The 27,812-nt window shown below is 37.9% G+C and overlaps 1 long non-coding RNA gene across 1 annotated transcript; it reads right to left on the bottom strand.

The window, feature by feature from the left end:
• Positions 1-19,583: 19,583 nt before the first annotated feature.
• On the bottom strand, positions 19,584-23,295 carry LOC141634065 (uncharacterized). The gene is made up of 3 exons (XR_012538804.1): positions 22,966-23,295; positions 19,988-21,676; positions 19,584-19,886 (listed from the first exon to the last, which is right to left on the bottom strand). It is a non-coding gene; the product is annotated as an uncharacterized LOC141634065 (long non-coding RNA).
• Positions 23,296-27,812: the final 4,517 nt, after the last annotated feature.

Here is a 27,812-nt window from a genome sequence, read left to right as displayed (position 1 = left end):
AACCAACTTACTCGATCGAGTAAGTCACTTACTCTATCGAGTGGCCCCTACTCGATCGAGTACCCATCAGACAGAATACTGTTTTGTAACCAAAACTCAGTTACTCGACAGAGTAAGCCTTACTCGATAGAGTACCCTACAGTACAGAAAACCGTAGTATTATAAGATCACTGTTTTTTTATGCTTGCATTTAAGTTCGTTTTATGCTTTCTTTTATTTTATGAATGTGGTTATTTTATTATGAGTTCACCTTATTATGACTGATATTCGATCCCCAAATTTGTAATATTGAGTCTTATGTTTTTCCAAACAACACTTATTAAGCCTTAGAACATAAGTGATAGGTTCTGCCAAAGTAGGGTGTCACTTGTATTTCCAAGGATAATAGGGTGGGTTTACGAAACCTACAAGTCAATGTTTGGTTTAGCTCAACAAAACTATCAAAAGACCAAGTTTTGGGTTTTGAAATAAAGTTGGTGTATTAACAAGGAGTTGTTAATATATAAACCAAGAGTTATAAATTGGTATAATTAGTAAGGTTACTTACCTCAAACACTATTTATTGAAGGCAGGGCCAAAGTCCGTTTGATGAATAGTGAGAGAGCATCGTGGTTAAATGCCTTTTAGGGAATTTTTAAAAGGCGTTTAGTAGTTTAAAAGGTTGTTTTAAACTGCTTTGATGGACATTTCGCTTATACTCGCATGTTCTTATATTTATGTAGATATAATGAATAATACTAACTTATTTTTTTTAATCTTTACTCTGTCCTTAAGAAGGACAAATTGAATGATAATAATATCCTGAAATGGGGAAGAAATCTGACAATTGTTCCAATATGTGAAGGAAAGGAGTCTATTTTGAACACTCTTTCCGCTGAACTCCCTAAAACAACATTAGATGTTGAAAGGAATGCCAGAGAGTGAATCATTGTGTTAGTCGTGCAAGTTACATGTCTAATGCTAGTATGCATAGAACTAGAGTTTCAAAAATATTTTTGGTGAAAATTGATGCATATAGTATTATGACACAACTGAAAACGATGTTTCAAGAACATGTTAGGCTGACAAGATTCAAGGTCCATCGTAAGCAAGTTGGCTAGAGGTCAACCACTTAACCCGCAAGTGTTCAATTTGATTGAACATTTTAAGGTCATGGAAAAACTGGATTTTGCTTAACCACTTGAGCTGGCAATTGATATTGTGATCAATTCATTGCATGAACAGTTAAAAACTTTCGTTTGAGCTTTTATATGAAAAGGGAACAACAACATTGAAAGAGTTGCATGGAATGTTGATCAGGCTGAGAGGAACATCCCTAATGAACCTTAGAAAAAACATAAAGTTGTTATTGTTCGTAAAAGGAAACCGTTCAAAAGGACTAGGGCTAGGCCAATTCTAAAGAATGACAATGGCAAACATGATGCATAGTATGATTCTTTTGGAAAAGGAAAGGCCGATTCAAAAACTAATATTACAATACTACATTAGTGCTTCTATAGTCTACGTAATACTCCGTATTTAATAATTATATAATAATAAAAATAATATTTTATTGTATATATACGAGTTATGTTGAGGCGGAATAATATAATAATAATAATAATAATAATATAATAATAATAATAATAATAATAATAATAATAATAATAATAATAATAATAATAATAATAATAATAATAATAATAATAATAATAATAATAATAATAATAATAAGATACTTGTATTTATACCCTCCACCTACCATACTACATTCACCTTGTATATACCCTTATGCACCCTTACCAACCCTATCCTAACATAATCCTCCAAATCCATATAAAAGATAGGGGAGAAGAGAGAAAGAGAAGATTTGGATATTCGGTCACCTCACCTCGAGATCGTAACATAAATCGTCTTATACTAGCCTTTTTGATATTATTTTTATACCGTTGAGTCACCCGCGACTTGGACCCGCTGTGTGACCACCGTGACTGACCGGGCAACCACCGTTGACCACCATAGAGGGGTTTGACTGAGAGATTTTAAGGGTTTTTGTGGTTTGGTGAACCGGTTTAGGGCATAATTTTTACCCTTTGTTTGTGGGCGGACTTGGACCGGTGGTGGGGAGGTATAGTCGAGGGTTCAGGGGTGAGTCTTGTGGTGGTCAGGGGTGGTGGATATGGCGACTGTAGGTGGTAGGAATGGGGAGAGAATTGAGGGATGTCGAGTTGTTGTTATTTGTTGTTGTTGTTGTGGGTTATTGTTATTGTTGTTGTTGTTGTTGTGGTTGTTGTGTCGGCTGTTATTGGGGTGGATGCTGGGTTATGGGATGGTGGTCGGGTCCATCGTGGTCTGGGGAAGACCACGGTGGTAGCTGGTGGTGGCAACGGGAGAGGTTGTCTGTGTTGTGTGGTGTTGTTGTTGTTTTCGTATTGTTGTCATTATTGTTGGTCATGGCTGCTGCAAGCCATGGTCCACCATGGCTGGTGGTGGTGGCCACGATGGCGGCAATGGGTGATGGTGGTGGTTGAGTTTGAGTCGGGTTTTAGGTAGTGTACAAGACGGGTTTAATTAGTCGTATACATATTTGTATAAATAGATTAGTATATTTATACGTAATTGTATATGTATTAGATTGGTATATTTATACGTATTTTTATTGTTATCATATTTTAGGAGATGGGTTTTGTGAGACAGTTTTACGAGACGGGCCTAGCTTGTGTGACGGATTGCTTATATGAAATTGTTGTGAGGTAGGTTTATCCTACTCAGTTTCATTGTCGTATTTGTTTATAAAATGAGTCTTTTGTCATTTTATTGGAATAAGTGAGTCGTATTGCATGTTGTTGGTCATGACGACTCGGCGAGTCGGGATATTTAATGAACTGGTATCCATGACATGTTTGGCATGTCACGGTGTATATGGTCTCTCATGCATTTCATATTTTGACGGTTGTGATTGTATATGTTTGAGGATTTGTGTTGTTGTTGTTTTGGAGACGTAAGACGGCTGGGAGCCCGTCTTGCGCTTAAGTCGCATCTTGGTGCTTTCCACTCCAAGAGGTATGTGCACTTTAATGGTTTAAGTTACGAAGGGACATGTGTGGTTAAGACACCACGTCTGGCAGGGGATCCGGTTGGCTTTCGGACCCGGTAAGTCTGGGCGTGTCCCGGTACCTGTTTGTGGTTATCGGTATGTCTGGGCGTGTCCCGGTACCTGTGTGGTTGTCGGTATGTCTAGGCGTGTCCCGGTACCATGGTGGAGGTTGCTTGATATTGGTTCATTCATGCTTAGTCATGTTGTATGTTCACACACTCGAGTCGGGTCACACTTTATTTATTTAATGAAACTGATGTTTGTTGTATCTGTGTAATTGTCACCTATTTCTGCGGTGGCCTGTGTCGTTCCATATGATATTTCCGATCATATGAGGAGTAGGTTAAGTACAGGTCGTTTGGATAGCACGCGGGAGACGGTACGAGCTTGATGATTCACGAGACGAGTCTAGTTGACTAGAAGAGTATAGATGTCATGAGTTGTACTTTTATTCATTTGTTTTTATTTATGTAGTTCATTAAACCTTACTTTAATAAAATGTTCTTTGATTGGAGTTTTGAAACACTACCTCGGGAAACCGAGATGGTAACGCTCCAATTATCTTGGCCGGATAGTTCGGGTGTTACAAAGTGGTATCAGAGCGACGATTTTGGAACCTAAAACCAATGAACCAAAAATGAATCTAGGAGAGTCTAAGTAAAATGAACCCGACATGAGAACTATAGGAGATGGGTTTTGGATGAGTAGGCGCCCTCATGTCAAAGTTAATGCCTATCGTCTCAGTTGCTCACTATGTAGGTGGCTAGGAGTATGGGAAACATTATGTGAATCGTGATATGAATGCAGATGTGTTATTGATCTAATGTGTGTTTGAATATGCATTGAATATGATCAATGTAAAAGTGGCGTGAAAACATGTGTTTTGTGACTCGTAATAGGTTATAGTATGATATAATCGTTCATGTAGAATGTGATAACATGTGATTGATGGATAAATGGACTCATGTGAGTAGTATGTCGTAGATATGATTAGTGTGTGTAGATATGAGGGACGGTAGTCCCAAATCTTGGCATGTAGATATCATGTGCGTATTTGAGCTTGCTAGTGTCGTTATTAGAGTATAAAGGATGATAGTTAGTGGTAGAATAGTTATGATTTTGGAGTAATGTACCAAAGATAATGAGTGTCAAGCCAAACCCAATCGAGTAGAGTAGTACTCGAGCATGTTGACCAGTCACTCGACCGAGTGGATGAGTCAATCGACCGAGTGGACAGTTCACTCGGTCGAGTGGACCAATCACTCGACCGAGTGGGAAAATTCAAGAAACTGGAAGACTTCTGAAAGGTTTCCACTCGATCGAGTAACCTGTCACTAGACCCAGTTGATTTGCACTCGACCGAGTGCCCTAAGTACTCGGCCGAGTGGGCCCGGTGAGCTGAGAAATTCGTGTAAAATTTGCTTTTACTACCTTATCTTTTCATTTCTATCTCGATCCTCGTAACTTCGACATCGATTTATCTTGTAATAATTCAAAATTTTCATATGGTAATTTGTTGTTTGAATTACACTCTGCTACTTCACTTTTCTTTATTAGTCTTCTCAAATTTCGACCATGTAGTTGAGTCCATCTTCTTCCTTTTGCAATTTAAAATGGTTTTGTATATACACATGCTTATTCAAGTTTTATCAAATAATTGCATGACCTTGTGAAATTTCATAGTAATGATGGATTTTCTATATCATTAGAGTGGTCAAAAATCAGACTTTTACTATAAAAAAATTTTCCCACCATGGTTGAGCTTGGAAACTTGTGCTTTGGAGTCGATAACCTGATTTTCATGTTTGTTGTTGGGTCATGTTAAACAAGAAAGGCTTAACGCTTTTATTAATGTCGGATTTTGTCTTGTATATGAAAATTCCATCTTGAAAGTTTACCTTAATCTTTGATCTTCATAGTTGTAATTACTTTTTAATCATCTTACAAAGACTACTATCATCCTTAGTAGTGCGGTACATTATCTTAGAAACGAATATGTCAATACAATTTTGCCCTAAAATTTTGAACAACATGAACAATTTTGATTTTAACCCAATTGTGGTTTAATAATATTGTAAACCTATAATATTATTTTGGAATTTTGCTATAAAATGGTATGAACAAAAAATTTTCCATTTTAAAAGTTGACAAATGATGCGATCCCGCTAAGTGTTCACAAATTAAGATGTGGTCGTTGGTCACGGTCGAATCAAAACACAATTTATAGCTCCACAAACAACTCTACAATTAGTAAAGAGGCAAGTAAAGGTCGGATCCCAAGGGACGGGAGTTGAAATGAGATTTCTATTGTAACTAGTGGTGTCTAAGGGGTGTCACAAATTGGGTTGATGTAGAAGGTTACTAAACTAAAACAGCAATGAAAATAGACAAGCAAGATGAATTAAAGGGGTGTAAACAATTGATTAAAGGCACTAGGGTGTCATGGGATCATAGGGGAATCATGGGATATGATCATACAAACATGTTCTCAAATTATAAGCAACCAATTATTGTTGTGATGGATTGAGTTGGGTTATATCTTACAATCCTAGGAAAGTTTGGGTCCCGGAGCCGAATCGATTAGATTGTACAACACCTACAAGTCGACTTAATCTTCCCTACTTAACAACATGCATGGTCTAATGAGACTCGAGTTGGGTTATATCTTACAAGTCTCATTGAAAAGATAGGAGATGATAGAAAATGCAAGGATTCATAGGCTTAGCATTTCATCAAATATAACATGTGCATGAGTTGAGATCAAAACAAGCAAGCAAATAAAACATGAAAGCATATTAATTTAAGCATGAATCATTCCCCATGTTGGTTTCCCCTAATCACCCATTAACCCTAGCTAAGAGACTACTCACTCATTATCATGTTGATCATGCTAGCAAGGTTGTCAATCATACCAACAATATGAAACATGATGAATAAATGAAAGTAATTAACAATAATTAAAAAGGGATTAAGAGATTATACCTACTAATGATTCCAATAACAAAGCAAGAATAATAGAAGTACTTGAATGCTTGATTGAGAGGTTGTCAATCTCCCAACAATAACCCAAATAATCTTCAATTACCCAAAATAAAGGATGAACAAAAGAGAGATTAAAGAACTAAAACTTGGATTAAAACTTGATTGATACTTGATTACAATATTAAAGAGAGATTTGATTGATATTAACTACACTAATTATTGATAAGAAGAACATGCTCCTCTAATTAGACTAATGGGGTATTTATAGTGGAAATTAGGGAGGATGCATTAGGGTTAACTAAGGGCTAAACTAGTAATTACACTTTTTAAGTTGAGCAAAGAGGAGCCGGTATTTTCTGAGAGAAGGGCTTCTTTCTTCGTGGAAGGAATAGTGATGTGTCATTGTATGTGTGGTGGGGGTATTTTAATTAGGAAAAAGTCGGGTCAAGACACCGTGAGAAGACGAGCGGATTCGAGGTGAAGACGCTCGGATTCTTGCTCCACGGGACGGGCGTATTCTTGACAATCCGCTCGGATTCTGCCACAGAGAAAATTCCCAAAATTTTGACGCCTCAAGACGGGCGTCCCGAGCATAAGACGCTCGGATTCTTTTAAGATGGGACGGGCGTCTTCTTGAGATGACGGGCGGATTCCAGTACAGAGATTTTCTTTGAAATGCACAGGTAGAAAGACGGGCGTCTTTCTCCAAATTCGGCCGGATTCCTCAAGACGGGCGGATTCTTCACAGGACGCTCGGATTCGACCTCAGTCCAGAAATCTTCAATTTCTCAGCGTAGCTGGACGGACGGTTTTTCCACTAAACGCCCGGATTCCAGCAAGACGGCCGGATTCCAGGGAATTCGCACGGATTCAGGCTGCGAGTTTTGACTTCTTCTCCCTTCTTAGATGCGTCCCCACACTTGAGAATTTGTTCCTTCCTTCATTCAAAATTCATTAGTAACCCTCCCTTACTTACGCTCATGAAAAGAGTTCATGCTATTATTAAAACGAATGCAATAAATACCAGTTAGAGGGTTAGTATATTTACAAGTGGTGGTTTAGGGAGGACTCCACCAAACTCTCCCTTAGATGGTCCTTTCAAGGGGGAGGAGGCCCGAGGTAGGTAGCCTCGACCTCTCCAACAAACGCTCCTTCATAGTATGGCTTCAACCTTTGACCATTCACTTTGAATTTGCTTCCATCTTCCACCTTGAGCTCGAAATCTCCATATTTCCCAACTTCGGTTATCACATAGGGACCCATCCATCTAGAGTTCAACTTTCCCGGAAAGAGTCGGTAGCGGGAATTGAATAAAAGGACTTTGTCTCCCTTGTGCAAGGCCTTTTGTCTAATTCTTTTGTCATGAAGCAATTTTGTTCTTTCTTTGTAAATCTTTGCATTCTCATAGGATTGTAGTCGGAATTCTTCCAACTCTTGGATTTGAATCATCCTTCTTTGACCGCTCAATTTGAGATCAAGATTAAGTGCTCGGATTGCCCAATAAACTTTGTACTCCAATCCGATTGGCAAATGACATGCTTTTCCATAGACAAGCTTGTAGGGGGAGGCTCCTATGGGAGTCTTATAGGCCGTCCTATAAGCCCAAAGAGCATCATCAAGCTTTGTGCTCCAATCTTTCCGAGTCTTGTTCACAACTTTTTCAAGGATTTGCTTGATCTCTCTATTTGAAATTTCCACTTGACCGCTTGTTTGAGGATGATATCCCAAGCCGGTTCGATGTTGAACACCATATTTAGTCAAAAGGGATGCAAGCTTCTTCTCATGGAAATGTGTTCCTCCATCACTAATGATTGCTCTAGGAACTCCAAATCTTGGGAAAATTATCTTCTTGAAAAGCTTGGTGACCGTTTTTGCATCATCATTTGGGGTGGCAATTCCCTCCACCCACTTTGAAACATAATCGACGGCCACAAGGATGTACTTATTCCCATTGGATGTCACAAAGGGCCCTTGGTAGTCAATTCCCCAAACATCGAAGATCTCTACCTCTAGAATGCCCCTTTGTGGCATTTTGTTCCTCCAAGATATATTCCCCGTTCTTTGACAAGCATCGCAATGAATGATGAATTCTCTTGTATCTTGGAACATTGTAGGCCAATAGAAGCCCGATTGGAGAATTTTTAAACGGTTCTCCTTGCTCCATGGTGCCCACCGTAGGGTGATGAATGACACCCTTCCAAGATTCCTTGGATTTCCCATTGAGGGATGCATCTCCGGTAGAGCCTATCGCTACACTCCTTGTAGAGGTTAGGGTCATCCCAAAAGTACCTCTTCACTTCGAATAGGAATCTCTTTCTTTGGTTGTGGTTCAAATTTGGAGGGAGCACTTTTCCAACAATATAATTGGCATAATCGGCAAACCATGGGGTGATGTGCCTTTCAAGTTGTGTTTGAATAGCCATCAAAATATCGTCAGGAAATGAGTCATTGATCGGGGTTTCTCCATTTTCATCATGAAACCGGATCCTTGACGAGTGATCCGCCACTACATTCTCGGCTCCTTTCTTGTCTCTTATTTCCAAGTCAAATTCTTGAAGAAGCAAAATCCATCTCAACAATCTTGGTTTTGCCTCCTTCTTTATCAAGAGATGTCGGAGAGCACGGTGATCCGAAAATACAATCACCTTGGATCCAAGCAAGTAGGAACGGAATTTATCCAAAGCATATACAATGGCAAGAAGCTCCTTTTCGGTTGTATCATAATTCACTTGGGAGGGGTCGAGGGTCTTGCTTATGTAATAGATGGCATGAAGAGCTCTCCCTACCCATTGGCCAAGAACCGCTCCAACGGCGTAGTTGCTAGCGTCACACATAAGCTCGAAGGGTAACTCCCAATTCGGAGGTTGAATGATTGGTGCCGAGATTAATGCTTCTTTGATTCTATTAAAAGCTTCAACACACTCGTCAGTAAATTGGAATTGGGCATCTTTGAGCAAAAGTTGAGTGAGGGGTTTTGCTATTTTCGAAAAATCTTTTATGAAACGACGATAAAAACCCGCGTGACCGAGAAAACTTCTCACCCCTCTAACATTCACGGGAGGTGGGAGTTTCTCTATCACCTCAACTTTAGCTTTATCGACCTCGATGCCCTTTTCCGAAATCAAATGACCCAAGACAATTCCTTCATTGACCATGAAGTGACACTTTTCCCAATTTAAAACAAGGCTAACATCTTCACACTTTTGCAATACAAGAGAAAGATTATGCAAACATGAGTCAAAGTCCTTTCCATAAACACTAAAATCATCCATAAAAACTTCCATTATGGTCTCTAAGTAATCGGAGAAGACACTCATCATGCATCTTTGGAAAGTGGCGGGGGCATTACATAATCCAAAAGGCATCCTCCTATATGCAAAAGTGCCATAAGGGCATGTGAAGGTGGTCTTATGTTGGTCATCCGGGTGTATAGGGATTTGGAAGAATCCCGAATACCCGTCAAGGTAACAAAAGAATTTGTTGGAGGCTAACCTCTCAAGCATTTGGTCAATGAATGGTAAGGGGAAGTGATCTTTTCTTGTTGCGGAGTTTAATTTCCGGTAGTCAATGCACATACGCCAACCGGTGATCATTCTTGTGGGTATTAATTCATTCTTTTCATTTGTCACTACCGTGGTACCTCCTTTCTTAGGTACCACTTGGACGGGGCTAACCCACAAAGAATCCGATATGGGATATATGATTCCCGCATCAAGTAATTTCATGACTTCTCCTTTGATAACTTCTTGCATGTGGGGGTTCAATCTTCTTTGGGGTTGAATAGTAGGTCTATGGTCTTCCTCTAGATGAATTCTATGCATGCAAAAGTCGGGACTTATCCCCTTAAGGTCATCTAGACTATAACCTATAGCCTTCTCATGTTGTTTCAACACATCAAGCAATTTTTCCAATTGGTCATCATCAAGTCTATCATTAACAATCACGGGTTTGGTCTTTGATTCATCAAGGTAAGCATATTTCAAATTTGGGGGAAGGGGTTTCAAAGTAGGAGTTTGTACCTTACTTTCTTCTTTTGGAGTTTCATTGAGAATTTGCTCCATCTCCATTAAACATTCCATTCTCATAGCATACTCAACTTCACTTTCATCAACCTTATCATATTCAAATCCCATGATGGGTTCCTCTTGCTCTTGAGTTTGTAAAATATCCTCTAGGATGGATTGCTCATCCTCCATGGGTTGACATGCTTCTACTAGAATATTATGCACCAATTCGGATTATGCACGAGTAAGTTCCTTGTTAGCTAGAGCGGCCTCAAAGAGATCCACCTCCAACTCCCAATACATGCTCTTAGCCTCACTTGCTTCTAAGGCTTCTAATGCTTGCATGGGATCCTTGAAGTAAGGGATACTCAAATGGTCCTCTACAAAACAGTCTATGAAATCCATCTCGCAAAATATCAAACAACTCGAAAAATGATTAGAACAAACCTTGAGGAGTTTTACTTCCTCAAGGCGAAGAAAGACACAACTAATAACAATAAAAAGAAATCTAAATCAAACAAACACCGTCCCCGACAACGGCGCCATTTTTGATGCGATCCCGCTAAGTGTTCACAAATTAAGATGTGGTCGTTGGTCACGGTCGAATCAAAACACAATTTATAGCTCCACAAACAACTCTACAATTAGTAAAGAGGCAAGTAAAGGTCGGATCCCAAGGGACGGGAGTTGAAATGAGATTTCTATTGTAACTAGTGGTGTCTAAGGGGTGTCACAAATTGGGTTGATGTAGAAGGTTACTAAACTAAAATAGCAATGAAAATAAACAAGCAAGATGAATTTAAGGGGTGTAAACAATTGATTAAAGGCACTAGGGTGTCATGGGATCATAGGGGAATCATGGGATATGATCATACAAACATGTTCTCAAATTATAAGCAAGCAATTATTGTTGTGATGGATTGAGTTGGGTTATATCTTACAATCCTAGGAAAGTTTGGGTCCCGGAGCCGAATCGATTAGATTGTACAACACCTACAAGTCGACTTAATCTTCCCTACTCAACAACATGCATGGTCTAATGAGACTCGAGTTGGGTTATATCTTACAAGTCTCATTGAAAAGATAGGAGATGATAGTAAATGCAAGGATTCATAGGCTTAGCATTTCATCAAATATAACATGTGCATGAGTTGAGATCAAAACAAGCAAGCAAATAAAACATGAAAGCATATTAATTTAAGCATGAATCATTCCCCATGTTGGTTTCCCCTAATCACCCATTAACCCTAGCTAAGAGACTACTCACTCATTATCATGTTGATCATGCTAGCAAGCTTGTCAATCATACCAACAATATGAAACATGATGAATAAATGAAAGTAATTAACAATAATTAAAAAAAGAGATTAAGAGATTATACCTACTAATGATTCCAATAACAAAGCAAGAATAATAGAAGTACTTGAATGCTTGATTGAGAGGTTGTCAATCTCCCAACAATAACCCAAATAATCTTCAATTACCCAAAATAAAGGATGAACAAAAGAGAGATTAAAGAACTAAAACTTGGATTAAAACTTGATTAATACTTGATTACAATATTAAAGAGAGATTTGATTGATATTAACTACACTAATTATTGATAAGAAGAACATGCTCCTCTAATTAGACTAATGGGGTATTTATAGTGGAAATTAGGGAGGATGCATTAGGGTTAACTAAGGGCTAAACTAGTAATTACACTTTTTAAGTTGAGCAAGGAGGAGCCGGTATTTTCGAGAGAAGGGCTTCTTTCTTCGTAGCTTGGAGAAGACAATCCGTCTTTGTGCTAGAATCAAGGCGGAATAGGGTCGGGACGGGCGGATTGGCGTTGGAATCCGAGCGGATTGAGGGGAATCCGGGCGGATTGTGGAGGGGGAATCCGAGCGGATTGTGGCAAAGCCGCTCGGATTGTCTTCTTTGCTGGACGGACGGATTGGTGACAATCCGCTCGGATTGTCGATCAAAGAACAAATCTTCTTCTTTTCTTCCCTTTTCTTCATAAATTCCTTGGGGATTTCCTTGGGGACTCAAGGATCCTTTCTCAACATTGCTCTTCTACTATGATATGTACAAAGGCCTTCTAATCTTGTCTCTCCTTGATGCTTGGTCATTGAATTCGATCAATTTAGTCTCGTTTTGCCATGAAAATGCAAGATTCTTACTCCTTTCCTACCAAGGGATCAAAATCTCAAAGAATATGCAAAACAAAGAACTAAAGATAAGAAATGACCCAAATAAGCACTAAAAAGCATGGGAACAAGGCTAATTCGGGGGCTAAATATGCGCCAATTATGGTCACATCAACAAATTTCCTGAAAATGTTGTAAAAAGTATACATAAGCTTTGATTTTTCCACTCGTGATGTACCTTATTTACTCCTTATTATTCATCTTTGAGTACAACGTTTTGTGAAGTCGTGCATAAGAAGTTTTACCGTCTTAAAATTTTCTTTTCGAAAATGAATGATATACCTACCCGGATTTTGACTGTTGTAAGTTATATTTTGCACCAACCGAATAGTAATGCTTTAAACTTGGCCTATAGTGACATGTACCATCCTATGACGGATTACATTGTATTAAAGTTTTCGAGAAATTTGAGACAAATGACTTTTTATTAAAGTTTTAATATAGCATTTCGCATTGAGTCAAGTTTGAGTAAAATTACATTAGAGTTGAGTTTTGAAACTACATCGTTTTACAAAGTTCATCGTTTTCCAAGTGTGCTATTAGGGAAATTTTAAGGTGTCGGTCATAGATTTCCTATCCCCTCCATGTTATTTGATTTCCTATCTTTTCCATATCCGTTCTAGCTTATTTTAATTCCCATCATCCTTATCCGTTGAGTTAACCCGGGATATCCGGGCATAGAGTTCTGTGTGAGCTCCAAAAGAGTGTTTTCTCACCCTAGCTTTAGGCATATGTTTTCGACGAGATGAGTGATTTTTGACATAGTCATCAAGTTTGATAATTTTGGAAAACTAGGACGGTAGTTGGCCCATATAATGCTTTGAGTATGGTAAATTGTTCATGAGAGATAACTTATAAATGATGAGTTGGGAGTAATAAAAATTGGATACGTAGTGGTGGTGCGGACTCATAGATACTGAACGTCATTTGAGGATATATGATGAGGACTTTTTGACCGCAACTCAAATGTTTTGGTTAGCATATGGTTGGGTTAGAACTTATGGATTGATGAGGGAATAGTTGAGGTACTCAGAGAGTTGAAAGAGGAGCGATAATATGGATGGTAAAAGTACTTGGAGGGTGTGAAATTTGGCTTAGGGAATGATGTGAGCTGAATAAATGGTGATAAGATTTAGGAATCTGGAATACGAGAGAGAGAGTACTAAAGCGAGATATGAGTTGGAGATTTTGCTAGTGGTAACCCGTCATTCAGTGGGGAATTTTTTGTAAGTTTCAAGTGAACCCATGTGAGGAGGTATAATCGTGGATGAGTTGAGTTCTAGGAATTGGGATCTATGCAATTAAGGAGTTAGTACTACCAAGTTTGGTTTTGCGGACGTGAGAGTAGGAGTGTGGCATGTGATGCTTGAGGGTTCAACCTTACAATGAGACATTTGATCATATGTGATACATAATGAAACCATTAACCTAAGTACATAGGCATGCGATGTGAAAGTGGTTGTGTCAGACTCTAACCCCGAGAGTGGTAATATAGATTTTGTTTGTAAAATTGCCTCCCGAGCGTTATTGTGAAACGCCCACGGTGTACATCGTGATTTTGTTGTAGTGCTTGAGTGAGTGATGATGTTGTTATTATTCCTTGAGAGTGATGAGTGATTAGGCCCTGTCCATGAGATAGTGTAATGTGTTGTGCTTACCAATGTGACTAGAGTGTCACACTACGGTGAAGCTGTTGATGATGAAATAGTATGTTTGTGTGGCAGTATGCCTTGGATATTTTATCTTAAGTGTGTAGTAATGATGGCCATAAGGCTAATAGCTGTGTTAGACTCGGTTGTTTAATGGTATATGAGTCACCAACGAGATTTATTAGCATCTATGTAATGGAATTGGAATGTTTGGAAATGGATTGGATAACGGAAGTGTTATACTTAGGTGACACTCGACCGAGTGGCCACCTACTCGGCCGAGTGATCTTCTAAACTCGACCGAGTTGTCTTCTTTGGCCCTTGTTTTTGTTAGTACTAGACCTGACTGTGTGTATATCCTTATGTTCACAATTTATAATGGTTGGTCCACGTCTGATGGACATGTTGACCCCATACGAATGAGACCGTATGAATTGCTTGTGTTTGACCACATTTTGTGGCTTTGCTTTGTAAAAGTTGGACTTGGATGAAAGTTATTAATGTGACATGTGTAATTAGGTTACAATGTGTATGTGACATAGTGGTCATCTTTATGATTATGTATATGGTCTTCCGTATGAGCGGAAGTGTTGGAAACAGATGGGAATGGATGATTCAAAACACATGCGTGATCGTGTGGTGGATTTGACGCGGTATATGCGTGGCATAGTATCCGGAAAATGGGAATGTTGAGCATAGTTGAGTCACATGACGACTAACGTTGCATCATTTAGTTGTTTCAATAGTGTTTGTATGTTCTTGTTTGATTTGCATAAATGTGCATGTATGAGATTAGACGTGATATATATGTGTGTATTAATAATCAAGTTATACCCTGAGATTGATGCGTAAACTTAGAACTAATAGAGTTGGGAGTTGTTATAGTATTAGGGTTTCGAACCGTGGGCTGGACCTTATACCTTGACATTTGGGAGGCTCGTAGAATAGGGTTATATCTGAAAGATCATAGATCCATATTAGACTCTCTAATAAAAAAATAAATTATTTCATAATTTATCATTTTAGTGATCTATGTAACATGCATGCAAATATAAAAGCATAGAAATGAAAGTTAAGGAAAAACAATTTCCTTACTTAGATTTTTATGGTAATATGGGCACAAACTAGATCACCTATCTAGTTTGTTCTTGAGCTAAAAATAATTGGATGATCCTCCTTGAAAAACCTTCAAAAAGAAAGTCCCCTTCAAGTTTCACCCAAAAACAACACCCAAAATAATCTTACAAGTATTAACCAGATACTTGTAAAATTAACCCTTGATAATATTTGTAATATTACTAACACTCTTAGTAATAATATTTTTGATTACTAACTTCTTAGTAAATGATGTATAATAGTTTTAGAAAGATAGACCAAGTTTTGTTCACATGCAAAAGTGAAATAATGAAGTGTAGGAAAAATGAACAAAAGATGGAGTGTAAGTAGAGGAAGTGGCGGGTGGAGTGTGTAGTAGTGGAGTGTAGGATTCATTTTCCTTATTTTATTGTCCAACACATTATGACACACATAATGATCACATGACAATTATGGAAGAAAAATAAGCAAAGTGTAATGATCATGATCAACCACTACATCCATTTACACGGTCCAATGTCCCATTTACGGGTCCATTTTGGTTCTTATATTTGTCGCACAAATACGTGTAAATTTTATTTAAACATCGTTTAATGTTTAAATTTTATTTAAACATCGTTTCATCCACTACACTCCATTTACACGGTCCAATGTTTCATGTTTAGATGCTTCCAACTAATTTCGTCCAAATCACTCCGTAAATATACGTGTACCGCTAGACATATTATTATACCTACTAATATTAATCACATTAATCAATTAGTGCAATTTTAGTGAATTAACAATTAATTAACTAAAACCCGTCTCATAAAATTTATTATTTAATTATCGCGTAATTAAATAATAACTGCCGCTCCTCGAGTTCGCAACTCGAAATCTCTCTAAAAATAATCGACTAACCTTTTAGACTATAAATCAAGGGACTAAATAAATTGTATCTCATACAATTAATTAGTTGTCAATTGGGGTTCGTTCCTTTAGGTGTGACCGAAAGGGGTCAGTTGATCACCGCCATCTCACGACAATAACTTCAAACTCTAGTCAGCCAACCGTTATCGATTTACGTTAATCAACTGACGAGGATCAAATAATTAAATATCTGATGATATTCCTTTAATGAGATTTATTATGTAAACGCACTATTGTGGAGGACACTAACTCCAACAATCTCCCACTTGTCCGACACAAGGTGTGCGCTATCAATTCTCTTGTCCGTTTTAATCTCCCACTCAATGCAAGGTGTCTTTCAGGTCGCACGTGCACATGAACATATCGCGAGTGGTTTTCTCGATCGTGAGTGTGACTACCTGACCGAAAAAATCTCTCACAGATTACTTCTGAGCGTGGCAACGCATTTGTAGTCATTAACTCCTTGAGTGGCCTTGAGATATAGTTACCCAACGTGGTTGGACAATTCTTGTATGCCCTATCTATCCTATTGCATAGTACAGATCACCATGACCTAGTAAATGCCCTTTCGCCTCCTTTCAAAGCACGACCTAGGATAAAAACCAAAGTCACTCGAAAACTGCACTTGCTCAGATAATAGTCTACAGTCAAAAGAATCGACTCATAGGAACATCTTAGAGATCCCTGCCACGACCAGACGTCTATAATAGAACTTAGGGACTCTCTAAATGGTCACTGTCCGGCAAAGTGTCACACGCTCTGCCTATGTAATCGACTAGTCATCACGTATGACCTCGTGGTGTTGAACAACCATCAATCAACTCATAATATAGTCACTCCAAGACATCACCTCATTAACTGACTAGGGACAAAATACAATGTTCATCTTATTCACTTGAATAGTGTTCAACATTGTCTCCACAACTTATTCAGATAAACACGGTATTTAAAATTTAGTCATACTAAATAAAAGATTCATAAAAGAATGAATGCGAAAACAATGAATGTGATTATCATATATATAATAAGAGATACATTATGCAATTATTACATATCCATAATCTAAAGAAAATCTGGTACACTTCTCAATCCCATTGCGACGACATGACCATCATGCTTAGCCTTTGATAAAGGCTTGGTTAAAGGATCGGCAATATTATCATCTGTCCCAACCTTACAAATGTCAATTTCCTTCCTTTCCACATAATCTCTAATTACATGGTATTTCCTTTCAATGTGTCTAGATTTGTAACTAGACTTCGGCTCTTTGGCTTGAAAAATAGCTCCACTATTATCACAATATAGAGTGATAGGATCTTCGGCAGAATGGACTACTCCTAGTCCCTCAATGAATTGCCTAAGCTAAACAGCTTCCTTCGCAGCCTCAGACGCTGCAAGGTACTCAGCCTCTGTTGTAGAATCCGCAGTAATGCTTTGCTTGAAGCTCTTCCAGCAAACAGCTTCTCCATTTAGCATAAACACATAGCCTGATTGGGATTTCATATCATCCCGATCGGTTTGGAAACTTGCGTCCGTGTAACCTCCTACACGCAACTCAGTTTCTCCTCCAAACACTAAGAACGAATCCTTAGTCCTTCTCAAGTACTTAAGGATGTTCTTTACGGCTATCCAGTGACTCTCACCAGGCTTGGCTTGATAATGACTTGTCATGCTCAAGGCATACGCAACGTCGAGACGAGTGTAAATCATAGCATACATGATAGACCCAACGGCGGAAGCATAAGGGACAGTCTTTATGTGTTCAATCTCCTTAGGGGTAGAGGGAGACTGTGACTTGTTCAAAGTAATCCCTTGACCCATAGCTAGAAATCGTCTCTTGGAGTCTTTCATATTGAACCGGTCAAGAACTTTGTCAATATAAGCTTCTTGACTCAATGCTAGTACCCTTTTGGACCTATTCCTATAGATCCGGATACCTAAGATTCGTTGTGCCTCTCCCAAGTCCATCATCTGGAAGTGTTTTCCTAGCCACTCCTTAACGGAAGTGAGCGATGGAATATCATTCCCGATGAGCAATATGTCATCCACATATAGGACAAGGAATGCAGCCTTACTCCCACTAAACTTCATGTATAAACACGGTTCTTCCACACTTCTAGTGAAACCGTATTGTTTAATAACATGATCAAAGCGATGATTCCAACTCCTAGATGCTTGCTTAAGACCATAGATGGACTTTTTAAGCTTACACCTCTTCTTCTAGAATCCCATTCAAGAAGGCGGTTTTGACATCCATTTGCCAAATCTCATAATCATGAAATGCGGCAACCGCTAAGATTATCCTAATGGACCGAAGCATAGCGACTGGAGTGAAGGTTTCGTCATAGTGTAAACCATGAACTTGGGTGAAACCTTTTGCCACCAATCTAGCTTTGTAAACATCCACATGTTTATCCAAGCCGAGCTTAATTTTATATATCCATTTACACTGAAGGGGTCGCACTCCCTTAGGTAAATCCACCAAGTCCCATACTTGGTTCTCGTAAATGGAATCCATTTCGGACCGCACATGGCCGATTTGTAAGTAGTGGGTTCATCACTTTCCAAAAGTAACAAAGCACCATCCTCTTCGATGTTACCAAGGTAGCGGTCAGGTGGATTAGAAATCTTACTTGACTTTCTAGGAACAATTACCGTTTCAGAGGAAAGAGGGAATGCTATCCTCCACATTCTCCTCTACCTCATTCTCGGTTTGTGGCTCTCGAACTTCGTCAAGTTCAAATTTTCTCCCACTCTGTCTCCTAGAAATAAATTCCTTTTCTAGGAAGACAACATCATGCGCCACAAACAGTTTGTTCTCATGTTTATTGTAGAAGTAATAGCCACGTGTTTCCCTTGGATATCCTACAAAAAGACATTTGTCAGACCTGGGTGCAAGCTTATTGTCAGACTTGATCTTTACGTGCGCTTCGCAACCCCAAATATGCATGAATGACAAATGAGGGACTTTCCCTGTCCATATCTCATATGGAGTCTTATCGGCCGCTTTAGTTGGGCTTCGATTTAGTGAAAATATTGCAGACAAGAGGGCGAAACCCGAAAATGAACTAGGAAGCTCAGTTAGACTCATCATAGACCGAACCATATCTAGTAAAGTTCGGTTTCTCCTTTCGGCCACGCCATTTAGTTGTGGTGTGCCAGGAGGAGTCCATTGTGATACTATACCACATTCTTTTAGGTGTGAATTAAATTCAGTTTTTAGATACTCACCACCACGATCGGACCGTAGGGTCTTAATCTTTTTATTCAATTGGTTCTCTACTTCATTTTGAAACTCCTTAAACTTGTCAAAAGCTTCACTTTTGTTCTTCATTAAGTAGACATACCCATATCTACTTACATCATCAGTAAAAGTAATGAAGTAGTGAAAACCTCCTCTAGCGGTGATGGTTAATGGTCCACACACATCCGTATGTATGAGAGCCAAAACCTCACTAGCTCGTGTCCCTTTTCCCGCAAAAGGTGCACGAGTCATCTTGCCTAAATGGCAAGACTCGCATGTACCATAAGATTCGAAACCAAATGGTTTCAGCACTTTTGATGAAGCAAGTCTCTTAATGCGTCTTTCGTTTATGTGGCCTAAACGACAATGCCAAAGGTAGGATTCGTTTGGATCACCCGTTTTATGCTTTTTAGTTTCTACTTGATAAACGTCATTAACATCATTTAAAACATAAATGCCTCCAATTGAAATGGCCTTGCCATAAACCACATCATTTAATGAAAAAGTACAACTATTGTCCTTAATCATAAAACAAAAGCCTTCCATATCTAACGCGGAAATGGAGATGATGTTTTTGGTTAAAGTTGGTACAAAATAACACTTATTTAAATACAACTCTAGACCACTAGCTAAAGTGAGCACATAGGTTCCTACGGAAACGGCCGCTACTCTAGCTCCATTGCCCATGCGGAGATCCACATCACGTTTTGCTAGTGCTCGCACGTCCCTTAAACCCTTCAAATGATTACAAAGGTGAGAGCCACATCCGGTATCAAGTACCCAAGTGGAAGTGCAATCATAATTAACATCTATCACATAGAGAGAGGAAATCATACCAATAGGCGTCACACGCCCTTCCTTGAGATCCTCCAAGTATTTGGGACAACTCCTCCTATAATGCCCCTTCCCATTACAATAGAAACATTCGGCCTCGGAGATTTTGACACTTTTTGCCTTGGGATTGCCATTCTCAACGGCCTTCCCCTTTCCCTTGTTATGTTTCTTTGACGATTTCTTGAATTGGGACTCTTCCTTCCCTTTTCCTTTCTTAACTCCAAGGGACTTGTTCTTTAACTTCATGGTTAAAATATCCCCTTTGTCACTCCCACTAGCTTCCATATCCCTCTCCGCATGGGTGAGGAGTGCATGAATTTCATGATAACTCTTATCCATGCCATTCATGTTGTAGTTCACCCTAAAGTGGGCAAACTTGGTGGGAAGTGAGTGGAGGATACGATCCACCATAAGAGTCTTAGGAATCTTACACCCTAGATGCTCTAGGATGTCAACATATTCGACCATTTTGAGTACATGGGGACCAAGCTTTTGGCCCCTATCAAACTTGGCTTCAAAGAAGCGTGCCGCCGGATCATATTGAGGGATTTAAGTATTTGTGAAAACATAGTAATCATACGAGTGAATATCTCGTACGCATTTAAAGAAATGCATGAAAGCTTGAGCTTTGGAGACATCGACCATATCAACACATTCTTGATATCATTCGACATCCTCACATGGTCATCATAGGTGGTCCGCACCGCCGATGAAGCCCTTGGACTGGGCTCGATGGGAGGAGTATCGGTCAAGTAAGTGAGCACATTGTCAGACAACGCGGCACTTTTGATGTTGGATTCCCATTCAATAAAGTTACTACCGTCATCTTTTAAGATACATTTGTCCATTACGGACCTTAGCCATGAATCTTTTCCTAGTGAAGTAGTCGATGGAGTTGAAGAAGTGGCCATTGCGAATTAAAATGCTACAACAAAAAGGAAAAATTAACATTCATTGTTTTAAAAAAATACTTGTGAAAACATGTTTAACAAGTTTTAGCAATTATATAATGATCTCCCACTAAATTATATAAATGATTCCAAGACCCAAATATTAAACAAAAATGAGCATCGCTTGGGCGAAACATCCCATAATTGTGTAAATTCGGTAAGTCACGTTGACTAATTCTACCTCTAGAACTCTTGGTCGACGAATTTCCTTAAATCCATCTACTAGCCCTGGAACACAAGACCGTCTTATATCCCGTTGAGTCCACCAATTTTGGCGTGTGATAACCATTTACCACCCTACTTACCCAAGGTAAAAAGAGAACACCCCGCTTGGGCGAGCGTGACTCTAATGAACAAGAGATTCATAGGTGTTACTAATTGGTAAGGCTAATCTCAATTTTAGTTATGTGAGAGATCTTATCAATTTAGTCATAAATTCCCTATAAGTGAACTAAGTCGGTGAATGTAAATGACGTGAATTGACAACCGCGAAAATAAAATGCATGTGAATGGCGATTTTGGCATTCGCGAAAATAAAACAAGCAAGCAAGTAAGCATATGAAAAATCCTAGTATGGCCACCTAGTTAATAAAAACTAGATTATTACATTTCGGAAACCAAATCCTTGGTCCCTTGCCTCTTCATTCCAAAAGTGGCTCCTTCTTGTGGGATTTGGAACACCTTCCAAAAATAGACTCTGTCTCGATGTAATCCGTCTTTTGGAAACGCCGGTATGAACAACTATTACATTTCAATTATATAGTTATTCCTATTATACATTAATTAATAAAATAAATAAAACTATTAATTAATTACAAACCGACGATACGAGATCGTATTTAATTACAAACAAATCGATATTCTCATTCATTTCGGGTAATAACGATTAAAATAAACTAGGTCATACTAGGTACAACAAGATAAATACTTTAAATAAATTACAATCATTTATTTAACATAAACAAATTTGCTTAAAATGCTGTAAAATGATGCCAAAATCGCCCTATCTATTAATCGTTGGTATCCATCTCGGTTTTTGTGGATTTAATCGATTTTTAACATGTAAAAATCAATAATAAACTCTTAAATCTCATTTAAATCCAAACTTTTTTGGACCTCAAAATTAGTCCTCGCTAATTTTATGATGAATAATTACTTGGATTTGGTGATATTTTGCTAATTTAATCGGTAAAATCATAATTTTTAAGTAAAAATCCAAAAAAAATGAAAAATTACCCAAAAAATTGAAAACAAAATTTTGAGTATTCTGGAACACTGCCAAGAACACCAAAATATCATAAAAATTGCCCCAAAAATTGGATAAATTTATGAAGAAAAAGATCGTTATTTATCGGTTTTTAACCACTAAAACCAATAAACATCAAAACAAGGTGAAATCACATTTTAAATTTCACTTTTAACTTTTAAATAATATTTTAAAATTTACATAAATTTATCAAGGGCAGAATCAATCGTTTCAAAATTATTATTAATTTATTTCACTTTTATCGACTTTTATCTCATAAAATTAATAAACATGCAAAACTTCAAACAAACCTTCAACATTTTGCATACAATTATTAGAAAATATGCATGAAACACCATAAACATTCCACGGCCCGAATCATCTTTTAACTATTTTTAGTCAATTTATAACTAAAATACGGTATTTTGACTCGGTTTTCTACCAAACATCATTAAAAATAGCAAAATAACTTCATAAATCACCAAACTTTACCACAAATATTTTGATATCAGTAGGTATGCATGCCCCAAAAATTTCGTGCTAAAACCTCTTCTAACACAATTTTTGAGTTTTTATAAATTATCTCATAATTTATTAATATGCTTAAAATCAACATGCAAATTACAAGCCTAAGCTCTGATACCACTTGAAAGATCATAGATCCATATTAGACTCGCTAATAAAAAATAAATTATCTCATAATTTATCATTTTAGTGATCTATGTAACATGCATGCAAATATAAAAGCATAGAAATGAAAGTTAAGGAAAAACAATTTCCTTACATAGATTTTTATGGTAATATGGACACAAACTAGATCACCTATCTAGTTTGTTCTTGAGCTAAAAAGAATTGGATGATCCTCCTTGAAAAACCTTCAAAAAGAAAGTCTCCTTCAAGTTGCACTCAAGAACAACACCCAAAATAATCATATAAGTATTAACTAGATACTTGTAAAATTAACCCTTGATAATATTTGTAATATTACTAACACTCTTAGTAATAATATTTTTGATTACTAACTTCTTAGTAAATGATGTATAATAGTTTTAGAGAGATAGACCAAGTTTTGTTCACATGCAAAAGTGAAATAATGAAGTGTAGGAAAAATAAACAAAAGATGGAGTGTAAGTAGAGGAAGTAGCGGGTGGAGTGTGTAGTAGTGGAGTGTAGGATTCATTTTCCTTATTTTATTGTCCAACACATTATGACACACATAATGATCACATGACAATTATGGAAGAAAAATAAGCAAAGTGTAATTATCATGATCATCCACTACACTCCATTTACATGGTCCAATGTCCCATTTACGGGTCCATTTTGGTTCTTATATTTGTCGCACAAATACGTGTAAATTTTATTTAAACATCGTTTCATGTTTAAATGCTTCCCATTAATTTCGTCCAAATCACTCCGTAAATATACGTGTACAGCTACAAATATTATTATACGTACTAATATTAATCACATTAATCAATTAGTATAATTTTAGTGAATTAACAATTAATTAACTAAAACCCGTCTCATAAAATTTATTATTTAATTATCGTGTAATTATATAATAATTGCCGCTCCTCGAGTTCGCAACTCGAAATCTCTCTAAAAATAATCGACTAACCTTTTAGTCTATAAATCAAGGGACTAAATAAATTGTATCTCATACAATTAATTAGTTGTCAATTGGGTTCGTTTCTTTAGGTGTGACCGAAAGGGGTCAGTTGATCACCGCCGTCTCACGACAATAATGTCAAACTCTAGTCAGCAAACCGTTATTTATTTACGTTAATCAACTGACGAGGATCAAATAATTAAATATCTGATTCCTTTAATGAGATTTATTATGTAAACGCACTATTGTGGAGGACACTAACTCCAACAATATCAATGGCATTAGGACCATATCTGATTTATTTATGGATTTACAATAAGTAGGAGAGAGTGTTGGACCTTGAACATAGTATTTTGTGGAACTTAGTAATGAGTGTATGAGACCGTATTTGGAGGTTGATAGTTGAACTTCGGGACTAAGTTCACTTTTAGGGGGAGTGAATGTAACAAATCGGAAAGTTTAGGAAAAAGGAAGTACAGAATGTGAGGAAATAGTGAGAATTGAGAGGAAGTAGAGAGAATGGAACACCGAACTTTGGGAAGAGTTTACACATGAGAATTAAGGGAATAGTCGGAAAAGAAAGAGTGAGGTGAAACTTCGGGGACGAAGTTTATTTTAAGGGGAGAAGATTGTAATACTCTGTATTTAATAATTATATAATAATAATATTTTATTGTATTTATACGAGTTATCTTGAGATGGAATAATATAATAATATAATAATAATAAGATACATGTATTTATACCCTCCACCTGCCATACTACACTCACCTTATATATACCCCTATCCACCCTTACCAACCCTATCCTAACATAATCCACCAAATCCACATAAAAGATAAGGGAGAAAAGAGAAAGATACGATTTGGAGATTCCGTCACCTCGCCTCAAGATCGTAAGGTAAACCGTCTTATACTAGCCTTTATGTTATTATTTTTATACCGTTGACTCACCCGCGACTTTGGCCCATTGCGTAACCACCGTGTCTGACCGGGAAACCACCGTTGACCCCCATAGGGGCGTTTGACGAAGATATTTTAAGGGTTTTTGTGGTTTGGTGAACCGGTTTAGGGTACGACTTTGACCCTTTGTTTGTGGGTTGACTTGGACCGGTGGTGGGGTGGTTTAGTTGAGGGTTGAGGGGTGAGTCTTGTGGTGGTCAAGGGTTGTATATATGGCGGATGTAGGTGGCAGGAATGGGGAGAGAAAGGAGGGATGTCGAGTTGTTGTTGTTTTGTTGTTGTTGTTGGTTGTTGTTGTTGGTTGTTGTTGTGTCGGCTGTTATTGGGGTGGATGTCAGGTTGTGGGATGGTGGTCGTATCCACTGTGGTTAGGGGAAGACCACGGTAATGGCTGGTGGTAGCAAAGGTGGAGGATATGCGTGTTGTGTGGTGTTGTTGTTGTTGTTGTTGTTGTTGTTGTTGTCGTTGTCGTTGTTGTCGTATTGTTGTCATTGTTGTTGGTCGTGGCTGCGGGCGGCCGTGGTCCACCGTGGCTGGTAGTGGTGGCCACGGTGGCGGCAGTGGGTGGTGGTGGTGGTTGAGTTTGAGTCGAGTTTTGGGTAGTGTATAAGACGGGTTTATTAGTCGTATACATATTTTTATAAATATATTAGTTTATGTATACATATTTGTATACGTATTAGATTGGTATATTTATACGTATTTGTATTATTATCGTATTTTAGGAGATGAGTTTTGTGAGATGGTTTTACGAGACAGGCCTAGCTTGTGTGATAGATTGCTTATACGGAATTGCTGTGACGTAGGTTTATCCTACTCAGTTTCATTGTCGTATTTGTTTATAAAATGAGTCTTTTGTCATTTAATTGCATTGAGTGAGTCGTATTGCATGTTGTTGGTCCTGACGACTCGACAAGTCGGGATATTTGAGGAACTGGTATCCATGACATGTTTGGCATGTTATGGTGTATATGGTCTGTCATTCATTTCATATTGTGACGGTTGTGATTGTATGTGTTGGAGGATTTATGTTGTTGTTTTGGAGACGTAAGACGGTTGGGAGACCGTCTTGCGCTTAAGTCGCCTCTTGGTGCTTCTCACTCCAAGAGAGATGTGCACATTAATGGTTCGAGTTACGGAGCGACTCGTGTGGTTGAGACATGATGTCTGGAAGGGGATCTGGTAAGCTTTCGGGCCCAGTACGTCTGGGCGTGTCCCGGTACCTGTTTGTGGTTATTGGTATGTCAGGGCGTGTCCCAGTACCAGTGTAGTTGTCGGTATGTCTGGGCGTGTCTCGGTACCTTGGTGGAGGTTGCTTGATAGTGGTTCATTCATGTTATAGTCATGTTGTATGTTCACACACTCGAGTCGGGTCACACTTTATTTATTTAATGAAATTGACGTTTGTTGTGTCTGTGTAATTGTCTCCTATTTCCGCGGTGGCCTGTGTCGATCCATATGATATTTCCGATCATATGAGGAGCAGGTTAAGTACAGGTCGTTTGGATAGCAAGCGGGAGACGGGGCGAGCTTGATGAGTCACGAGATGAGTCTAGTTGACTAGAAGAGAATAGATGTCATGAGTTGTACTTTTATTCATTTGTTTACGTTTATGTAACTCATTAAACCTTAGATTAATAAAATGTTCTCTAATTGGAGTTTTCAAACACTACCTCATAAGCCCGAGATGGTAACGCTCCAATTATCTTGGCCAGATTGATGGGGTGTTACAGTCTAAAAGTTAGTCATTAGAAGATAAATCACCCTATGTATTTAAAAGATGAGGAAAATGGTTTTTCTACCTTAGGTATATAAGTTATAGAAGTGATCGTTGCAATTTATACTTCTTGAGTATTTGATACTAGTTGAGATAATCACATTATTTGTAATGTGTAGAGACCAAAAAGGAAGTAGAAATTCAATTATCAAATGGTTTGTATGATTGAAAGACTCATGTATAACATCGACGACAAGAAACATAATAATAATGATTCAAACACCACCTACATATGACATTGTCATTTAGGCCACATAATCGCAAATTGCATCGAGAAGCTTCATAATGATGAAATTCTCAAGTCATTTGATTTTGAATCTTATGACACATGCAATTATTGCTTAATGGGAAAAATGACGTCACATTCACGGGGACTAGTGAAAGAGCAAATGAAGTTCTATCCCTATTACATACAGATGTGTGGGTCTATGAGCAAATTTGCAAGAGGTGGGTATAGTTACTTCATAAGTTTTAAATATTTGAATAGTTCAAACAATTTCAAAATGAAGTGCAAAACCAAATTGGGAATAAAATAAAAACACTACGATCCAATCATAGTAATATATTTATTCTTAAGAGTTTGATGGTCATTTAAAATATTGTGTAATTGTGTCTCAATTAATTCCGCCAGGAAAATGGAGTTTCCTAACGGAGGAATCTAACCTTATTCGATATTGTTGGATTCAATATGAGTCTTGCTGATCTTCCAACTTCATTCTAGGCGTTCGCATTTGACATTGCAGCATTCATACTTAATATGACTCTGACCAAAGCAATACAAAAGACACCATATGAGATATGGATTGAAAATGTTCTAATGTTGTCTTGTATGAAGATTTGGGATTGTGAGGTCAATGTAAAACGTTTACTACTTGACAAGCTCTCACCCAAATCTGATACATATCTTTTGTGGGTTATCCCACAGAGATCAAGGGGTAATATTTCTACAAACAAAGCAAGAACAAAATGTTTGTTAGTCATGGTGGTGTCTTTTTGAAACTGGAGTTTATTTCCAAAAAGTCAAGTGGGAGTAGTATACATCTTGAAGCAAATCGTGATGACGAGCAACAAATTAGTGAGATGAGACAACATATGGATGTTGTAGAAGATAGCGTGGCTTCGACCCACATCCCATTTATCATCCCACCGGTTGCCATTTCCCAACGTAGAAATAGTAGATCTTAGGTTCCGATGTAAAAAGGTATATAGAAACTTATTTGACAAAAAGTTCCGAAATAATGATTTTGGAAAGTGGGAAATGTAACACCCGCGCTTTTCAT

The sequence above is a fragment of the Silene latifolia genome, chromosome Y (assembly GCF_048544455.1).
Source record: "Silene latifolia isolate original U9 population chromosome Y, ASM4854445v1, whole genome shotgun sequence".
Lineage (NCBI taxonomy): Eukaryota > Viridiplantae > Streptophyta > Magnoliopsida > Caryophyllales > Caryophyllaceae > Silene > Silene latifolia.
This window is presented reverse-complemented; position numbering and strand designations above follow the sequence as displayed.